The sequence below is a fragment of the Zootoca vivipara genome, chromosome 14, assembly GCF_965207765.1.
Source record: "Zootoca vivipara chromosome 14, rZooViv2.hap1.1, whole genome shotgun sequence".
NCBI classification, from domain to species: domain Eukaryota; kingdom Metazoa; phylum Chordata; class Lepidosauria; order Squamata; family Lacertidae; genus Zootoca; species Zootoca vivipara.
Genome location: NC_142597.1, coordinates 14,235,818 through 14,245,138, shown reverse-complemented (window position 1 = coordinate 14,245,138; position 9,321 = coordinate 14,235,818).

Genomic DNA, 9,321 nt, shown 5'->3' with positions numbered 1-9,321 from the left:
TAGTTTTGTAAGACAGTAAGAAGTACGGCTCTCTACCCACTTTCCTCACACCATGAATAATTTTAGGCACAGCTGGGCCTGTTATGTTTTCAGCCAGAATTAACATCTCATTGAATCCTATGGAAAAACACACTAGAGCACGGGTGTCAAACACAAGGCCCGGGGGCCTAATCCAGCCCGCCAGACCTCGTCATGTGGCCCGCGTAGCCACCACCGACATCCGCTGACAGTAGTTCTGGAGCCTGCGATTGGCCGAGGGTCAAAACCGGGGGCGGGGCTGCAGGCGGAGGCCGGGGCGCTGGAGCCGCGCTGACGGCCTTGGCCCAGGGAATTTCAATTTTGAATGAGGCTGAGGGAGGCGGTGGCACAGCGGCCAGACGGGGAAGTGAGATGCAGGAGGAGGAAGCCCGCCGAGGAGGTAGGAAAGCCCTACAGGCGCCACCGGCAAAGTTGGTGCCGGGACGGAGCAGCGCTGGATTTTTTTTTGGCGGGCTTTGCTGTTGTCTCCGAGAGCGAGTGAGGCGGCACTGGGGAGCCGCCGCCCGCCACTTCCCTTCCTCTCCTCGGCTGCATCCGGGAGGTGGGCGAGCGAGCGGGCGAAATGGACGCGGAGTGAGCCTGAGGGGGAAGTAGGCGAAGCGCAACAGCCGCTCTCTTGATGGAGCCGGGTTTCTCTTCCCTCTTCCCCCGTTTTCTCCTCATAGACACTCGGGAGGGTGCCTGGCTTTTGCTCTGCCCCCCACCCCCGAGCCGCCCTTTGGCTTCTCAGTTCCGGCGGAGCTGCTCCCCGGGGGGCGGTCGGGAGGGAGGCGGCGGCGACGGCACGGGTTCCTGCTCTTCCCGCTCTGCCGCCGTCTCCTCTCAGCCCCTCATGATGTAGGTCTCCAGATGGAGTCGCCTCGCGGTTTGAGTAGGTGGGAGGGGAATTTTTTTGGGGGGGGGAGGTTTTCAAGCCTCCTCTGCCTGCCGTCCCGGTAGGGAGAGGCGGCGGCGAAGACGACAACAGCGCGGGTGGGGGGAAGAGCAGCTCTGAGGCGAAGATGCACGTCCGCTGGGGCTGCTGCCGCCTTCCTCCTCGGGAAATCCGCTGCCCTCCCTCAGCGCGAGGGGAAGGGACTCTGGCGCTGAGGAGGGAGGATGCAAAAGCAAAGCAGGGAGTTGGCGCTGCACCACATGTTCCTGCCCCTCTCCAAAGCATGGGGTGGGTTGCAGCGTGTGGCATCCTGCCTAGCGGGGTTTGGGTGTGCGCAGGGCGGGAGAGGGAAGCCCTCTTTCCACCTGCAGGTTTTTAATCCCAGCAGTGGCTTTCTCCTTCCTGCCGAAGGTTTGGTTGAGCTCCCCCCCCCCGGAAGCCGTCGATCCCCACCTTTTGTTCAAATTTCCCTCGTTTACATCCCCTCCCACACACGCGCCACGACGCAGGAATGTGATCCGCGTGGGGGCGGGAATGAGCTTACATTATTACAAAAAACAGTAATGATTGAATGCAGTGACAATAATTTATGATAATAAAGAGTGGACAGATAGTCCTACAGACACAACCGGCCCTTTGAGGGTGACCAAACTGCTGATGCGGCCCCCGATGAATTTGAGTTTGACACCCCTGCACTAGAGGAAACCAGAATGCAATTTTTCTCAACCATGCCTGCATCTAAACATGGGTGCCTTTCATCCTGCTGTACCAGTCTTTGCAGAAATCTTTTGCATGCTTGCCAATAAAGCTACCTGTAACTTTGTGGCTCTGTTTCTTCCTTATTATTGCTGCTGGTTTAGCAGTAGTATCCTAGATGTCTTGGTTTTCTAAAGTCCATGCACCCCTCGTGCCAGACAGAGTGTTCAGAGGAATACGTAGACCAGGCATCCCCAAACTTCGGCCCTCCAGATGTTTTGAACTACAATTCCCATCATCCCTGACCACTGGTCCTGTTAGCTAGGGATCATGGGAGTTGTAGGCCAAAACATCTGGAGGGCCGCAGTTTGGGGATGCCTGACGTAGACTCATAGAATTGAAAGGAACCCTTGGGGTTATCAAGTCCAACCCTCTGCAAAGTAGGAATTCTGCCCTCATTCGTTTCTGGCATCATCTTTCTGTCTCCAGAAAGTCCTCTGGAGTCCTCTGGGCCATGAGATCAAAGTCCAGGCCATCGGCTCGGGAATAAGTCCCACTGATCATGATGATCATGACTACGCATGCTGTGCACTCCTGTTTTTTAAATAAATGTTTTCCTTTTCAGATAAAACAGAGCATGGCGAAATCACAATAAATAAAACCTCCCCTTCAGTAGTTTCAAGCACTTCTAAAGGTTCCACATAATATCTGTACTGCATTGTTTACTGTGACAGCACCTGCACTTTGGAACTCCCCGACTATTGCAACAAAGCACGTGCCTTTGCAAGACTCTTTTCAGGCACCTGCTAAAAGCATTCTTCTTTAGGCAAGCATGCCTAGATGCTTAGGAAGTTGAAGTACTTTTAATCTTCATATTTTAGATTTTGTATGTTTTAAAGTAGGATTGTTAAATTCTTACTGCTGTGGTGCTTTTTTTGTTTTGGTAAACCACTTTGCAGGGTTTTTAAAATCGAATTTTATTAAATAAATAAACAATAAATATAAATAAAATAACACAAGCCAAAATACAATCCATCCTGTAGATTTAAGTAACTGTCCACAGTCGCCTACTTGTTATCAGAGGCCCAGAATCCACATTCCTGACCTTGTAACTGGTGCTGCGGCTGCTGTTTCATACAAGCCCTGCAAGTCCTGTGCTTCATTTTCAATGCCTCTTCAGTCTTGGTAGGGATCATGCCCCTCCCTGTATGTCCTATGCCAGGGGTCAGCAAACGTTTTCAGCAGAGGGCCGGTCCACTGTCCCTCAGACCTTGTGGGGGCCGGACTATACTTTGAGAAAAAGAAATGAACAAATTCCTTTTTTTATATAATCTATTTTTATTAATTTTCCAATTAAAACACAATTATATCACATTCATTATTTCAAATTATACAAATACATATCCATTAAACCGAATATTATGCCAAATCATATAATATTTTCTGGAGTCCCCATGCTTCAAAAATTTGGGGATTCTTTGCAACCGTCTACTGCCGTCTTTTTCTAAAGTCCAAATCTTCACTCAAAGTCCAAAATAATCCCGATCTTTCCCCACCAGTCACTAAAATGTTTTCTTCTTTCATCCGATTTTTTCACAGCTGCTGAAATAAGTATCAAACGAGATTTCACATATATTCTTTCTCCTGTGTGAGTTTTAATCGTTCTGGGCCCCCCCAAAATCTTCTGTCTGGAGTGTCCTGTTGCGTCAGTCTTTCAAAGAAATGAACAAATTCCTATGCCTCACAAATAACCCAGAGATGCATTTGAAATAAAAGCACACAACATGTAAAAACACGCTGGTTCCAAGACCGTCCGCGGGCTGAATCGAGAAGGCGGTTGGGCCAGATCCGGCTCCCGGGCCTTAGTTTGCCTACCCATGTCCTATGCAACACCTGTCACGCTGGTATTGAGTTTTAGCAGTCGTGTTTCTGGGGAAGGTAGAAAATCTAAGACTGAGAAGCAATGTAGTGAAATTCTCAGTCTCTCTGTGCCTCTGTGTTTGTGAATTGGTCTAGATCAGGGTTCCCTGAACTTGGGTCTCCAGCTGGTTTTGGACTACGACTCCCATCATCCCTAGCTAGCAGGACCCAGCGTTGATGGGGATTGTAGTCCAAAAACAGCTGGAGACCCAGCTTTAGAAAACCCTGGTGTAGAGGTAATACCCACTAAAGTGTTACCTTGATGCAGATATTGGGATTTGTCTCACGGGCCAACACAGCCTGTTCTGTACAAGGCTGAAAGTGAAATTTCAGTTTGTAGGCTTCCGCAATAGGTGTGTTTAGGCACCTGGGGTTATCTTCCTGTTCTGGTCCCAGAAATGTCAAACCCAAATTGAGAACACCAGTTTGGACTCTAGAGTTGAGTCCGCAGTCCAACTTCCCCAGGGGCCCTTCCTCTTAGGCTTGGGTACAAGAAATATGTTCAGAAATATAGTAAAAATGCAGTGATTTAAAAATGAGTGATTTAAAAAGGAAACGAGGGGTTGCATCCTAATTGTTACATCCTAATTGTTAGGATGTAAAAGGAAGTATGAATGTACTCAGGAACGTCTTAAGCAACTCTGGCGCTCAGGCGCCGTGGTGCGACGTATCCCTCCAGCGCCCCCCGCCCCATTTCACAGCGCAACGGGCGGGTGGGTATGCAGGCGCAGCGCAGCAGCCGAGGGTACTGCTGCGCAACGGGCGGGCGGGCTCGCTGCGCAACGGGCGGGCGGGCTCAGTGCGCAACGCTACTGCCGAGGGCGCTGCTGCGTGGACGCGCGGCGGGCGGGCGCAGCTGCGATGCGCCCCCCTGGCGGGCCGGTGATGTGGCGCCCTGCCCCACCCAGCTTGACCGTAGGGCCGGCCCTGAATGTACTAGATTATTCCCTAAAGATATTTGTACTAAGTTATTTACATTCGATTATAAAGAATAAGTATTTCCACGAGGAATTAAAAGGAAGTCCAAAGCTTTTATTTTTACTTTTATTATATATACATACTTTTATTTAACTCTTTAATCTTTAATTTTATTATATTTACTTTTTACGGGTTCTAAATTAAAGGTCTAAATTAAAGGGAAGTGAAAAAAATGGGGAAACATAATAAAATTGGGATAAATTGTATGCATTTGTGTAATTTAAGTAGGGGTGTGTTAGGGATAGAGGGTATTGGGGAAGTTGTGATGGTTAGAGTTATGTGTGGTGGGGGGGGATGTTGGGGGGTTGACATGATAGGAGATGGGAGTTGTGTATGTGGGGGGGGGGGTCAGGGGTTAGTGTAGGAAATGTGGACTGTGTAAAGTTATGGAGGGTATGTCTAATATGTGTCATCTTACCTGGACAGTGGATTCGATCTGTCTCCCTGGGCGGGCGGGATCCTGGGGTGGGTTGGATCTCGGGGAGTTGTTTGACCTGTGCAGAGGCATAAAGGTGGTCTAAATTAAGGGGAATTAAAAAAGGGGGGGAGTGGGCGGGATTTTGGCAGTATGTTGGATGTTGTTTGTTGGATGTCCACTGGAGGGGGCACTTTTTTGTACAGAAATCCAGGTTTCTACCTGTCCTACGTGTGTCATCTGGCCAATGTAAGTGGATAGAAACACTCCCACATGAGCACCTGATGTTGTGGGCAAATTTGAGGGTGATCAGGGAGGTTAGGCAAGGAACTGGGCGAAACTGAGGCTCATGTAGTCCAACTGCCCTTCAGTGCAGGAATCTCAACACAGAATTATACAATGGTAGAGTTGGAAGGGACCCCCAAGGGTCATCCAGTCCAACCCGCAGCAAGACCAGGGATTGAACCCGCCACATTGCAGTCCTCTGCATTAAGCAATGGTGGTGTTACTTACAGATGGCAACAATCACTGCAAAGGGGAGGAAGCACATATCGGCAGTTCCTGCGATGACAGGCATCAGGTCCAGCGCATGTGCAGCGCATCCTTGCTCTGTGAAGAAATCAACAGCCAGGCCAAAGTTTTAAGATATTTTAAAAACCTTTTCCCCAAACCAGGGCTTTAGGGGCAGCAGACTCAGCTGGGAAGAGAGAAGAGGAGTACAGGGATATTAAAAAATAATAATTTTAGGTTGGGTGTGTGACGAAATTGAAAATGTCCTGTTATATTTTTCTTTGGCAACCGACCTATCAAGGGTTAACTCAGACTCCAGGTTGAACTGACTGAACATTCCATGAGGCTGAACGTTTGAATAGAATGATCATGTGGCCACCCAGAGATTAAATAACTATCTTTTCCAGGCAGGTCAAAACTTTTCTTTTTCTCTGGCTGAATTAAAAATGGAATAAATAGTTCCAAATCTATCCCCCCCCCGCCGCCCAATCAGGTATGTGTGCATTACATATTGAATGAACTTCATATTCCCACTTACATTAAGAGTATGTGGACCAACCTTTGCTGATCTGAGCTGACAGGGGCTGGTGGGAGTTGTAGTTGAATACATCTGGAGGGCACCAAGTTGGCGAACACTGCTGTCGACCATAAGCACTCTTATGATCTGTTATCAGGTCACGCTAGATGCAGTTGGGGGGGGGGGGACACCGGATGAAGGCCATAAACTTTGCATGACCAAAGATCAGGTTTGTATCAACATCATATCACGGAACTGAAACTTTTGAGAGTTCCAATGTGTCCCTATTAGATGTGGAAGAAGACTTTATTGAGAACAGGAAATTACATTGGAATCAACAGAGTAGATACAGAGTGTACCTAAATATAAAGGTAATGGGACCCCTGACCATTAGGTCCAGTCGTGAGCGACTCTGGGGTTGCGGCGCTCATCTCGCGTTATTGGCTGAGGGAGCCAGCGGACAGCTTCCAGGTCATGTGGCCAGCATGACAAAGCTGCTTATGGTGAACCAGAGCAGCACACGGAAACACCGTTTACCTTCCCGCTGTAACAGTACCTATTTATCTACTTGCACTTTGATGTGCTTTCGAACTGCTAGGTGGGCAGGAGCTGGGACCAAGCAACGGGAGCTCATCCCATTGTGGGCATTCGAACCGCCGACCTTCTGATCGGCAAGCCCGAGGCTCTGTGGTTTAACCCACAGTGCCACCCGCGTTCCTAGGGACACATATCAGTGTACCTAGATATTGGTAATTCATTTTTTCATGCCCAATTGATGGGCTCTATTTCCTTGAAGAACAAAAGAACAGTTTTATGCATGACAAAAGAACAGGTTTATATCAATACCATGACGCGGAACTGAAATTCTTCCAGGATGTTTCGGTCTTCTGCCGATATAATTCAGTGCTCCAACATGTCCTGAGCTGAGGTAGAATAATACTTTATTGAGAACAGAAAATTACCTTGTAATTAATAGAGTAGATCCAGATTGTCTCTAGATATTGCTAACCTGCTTTTTCATGCCCAGATGACTGCCTCCATTTCCTTAAAGAACACAATATAGCATCCCTTCCCTTGGCACTGGACATTCCCATTGAAGAGTCACCATGCAGTGTGGTCCGTTCATCCTCCTGTCTCTCATTGTGTGCCTTTTCACGCCCTGGCCTGAGATGCTGGGCATCTCTGCGTCGGATACAGGTATGAACTCTCTTTCTCTGAAATTTACCTGTGCTAGGTGTGGTATCTCTACAATCTAAGGTTATGCATATATTCGGACATTGCATTGGGACGTTGTGTCCAAATTTCAACGGAATCGGTCAAGCGGTTCCTGAGAAAAGTGGAGACCCACAAACATGCTCAGTTTACATTTTAAATGTATATACAGTATAGATTGGGGGACCCAGGTGGCGCTGTGGTTAAACCACTGAGCCTAGGGCTTGCTGATCAGAAGGTCGGCGGTTCGAATCCCTGTGACGGGGTGAGCTCCCATTGCTCGGTCCCAGCTCCTGCCAACCTAGCAGTTCGAAAGCACGTCAAAATGCAAGTAGATAAATAGGTACCGCTACAGCGGGAAGGTAAACGGTGTTTCCATGTGCTGCTCTGGTTTGCCAGAAGCGGCTTTCTCATGCTGGCCACATGACCTGGAAGCTATACGCCGGCTCCCTCGGCCAATAATGCGAGATGAGCACGCAACCCCAGAGTCGGTCATGACTGGACCTAATGGTCAGGGGTCCCTTTACCTTTACCTTACAGTATAGATAACCTTCCTAAAGGTAAAAGCAGCATTTCCTGGAGGCCAGGAAGTGCAGTTTCTGTAGTGTGCTTTCATAACAGAGGCAGGAAAGTCTCTGGAAACAGTGCTAAAGAGTTAGTTGAAGTTACTGTTCTCCCAAATCATGACATGGGAGCACCCATACCCCCCCCCCAATAAAGCCTTTGGAAAGAATGGCTTTGCACACACCAAACATTGAAAGCACATCAAGAGCACATGGCTCCCCTCACACAAAAGAGTCCTGTAGTGGTTTATACAGGTATGATTCCTCATACTCTAGAAACTACAGTTCCCAGGATTATTTGAGGGAATGGCATTTTCCTCTGTGTTTCACAAGAATGGATAACTTTTATGGATCTTCTAATTCATCCTCTTCCCACCCTTCCCCCAGAAACTATGCCTAGCAAATGCACACTTCCTCCAGAATATGGAAGCTGTAATAGGCCCTATGAAGCTTATTACTATGATGTTAAGAGCAAGATGTGCAGAACCTTCATTTACAGTGGCTGTGGAGGCAACGGAAACAACTTTAATTTTCTCAATTGCCTTGAAGAGTGTAAAAGGTTTGGTAAGGATGAATAAACCTTTAAAATTATCCAATGTTTGAAGTGAAAATCCATTTAGAAGCCCCTCTTGTTTTGCTAGGGTGTTTGACTGAATTAATTTTTTGATATTGCAGTATTTATGTTACACTTAAAAAAAATACATGTTAGTAAAATGACCGCTCCACACATCAATGAGGGGCGACTTTTGTGTGAACGTGCGCGGCCCCCTGATCCCAGAGGCGACTCCCTGGTAGTTTGGGGCTGGCATCGCCTTCCCAGGTAGAATGCCAGGGGTCTCTGCCTACCCAAGCCCAGCGTCCAATCCTGCCTGGGGAGGTGTTGCCAACGGTCCTGAAATTTGAAACCCAACAACCAAAAATCCTTGGATTAACTGGTAGCAGGCGGAAGGCTGATTCGATGTCACATTTTGCCATAAGGGCGCCTGGGCTGCATTTCAAGGTTCCAATATGTCCCTAGTTAAAACAGCATAATATTTTATTAAGAACTGGATGAAGAACAGTTCCTGAATGAGTGTGCAGCATATAGTCTCAGCTCCCCAAATACCCCTTCTTCATATTATTAAAGTGCTCTTACACTGGCATTACTTATGCCATAGTGTGTCATTTTTTTCTCCTTTTCATAGGAGTTCCTGCATCCTGGCAAAGCCCCAAAGGTGAGACTAACTTAATACAAGGTACTGGTAAGAGTTCCTATTGTTGTCACACAAATTGTGCCATTTTAGTTCAAGAGGTAAGTCACTCAGAAGAGCTGTGCTTTTTCTAAAATAGAAAAGGTGTCTGTACTCACCATGAAGTTGTTACTGAAAGTGCAACCAGTGCTATTTTTCTAGAAAAAGAGGTGCTGGAACTCACCATGAATGCCTCCCTTGTTCTCTTATAATGTCAATGGTGCCCACCTGAGAGGTGGTGGATCTGAGTGCAGGCAAATTCAGGCTGAAAAATGGCCGGAGTGCTACACTTTAAACATTTATTAAAAGGCAGGGTTTCCAAACTATGGCCCTGGGGCCGGATGCGGCCCAATTGGCCTCCCAATCCA